We start from the raw sequence: 228 nt of genomic DNA, 5'->3' as shown, positions 1-228 counted from the left end.
GCAAGAAAAAAGTCCCCTAGGCTATCACGGTATGCTCACGACCTCTCTCATTATCAGTACGAGTTGTTGTACAAACAAGGTGCTGTGAACCATGTACCTGACTTGCTCTCACGGCCCTGTGCTGTAGTTGATATCACAAATATGGAGCCTACAAAACTTAGGGAAGCTCAAATGGCTGGGTCCATTGTGGCTGAAGTCATTTCGTACCTTCAGGAGGAATCTTGACCT

Source organism: Penaeus monodon, chromosome 27 (assembly GCF_015228065.2).
Source record: "Penaeus monodon isolate SGIC_2016 chromosome 27, NSTDA_Pmon_1, whole genome shotgun sequence".
NCBI classification, from domain to species: domain Eukaryota; kingdom Metazoa; phylum Arthropoda; class Malacostraca; order Decapoda; family Penaeidae; genus Penaeus; species Penaeus monodon.
Note: the sequence above shows the minus strand (reverse complement) of the source record.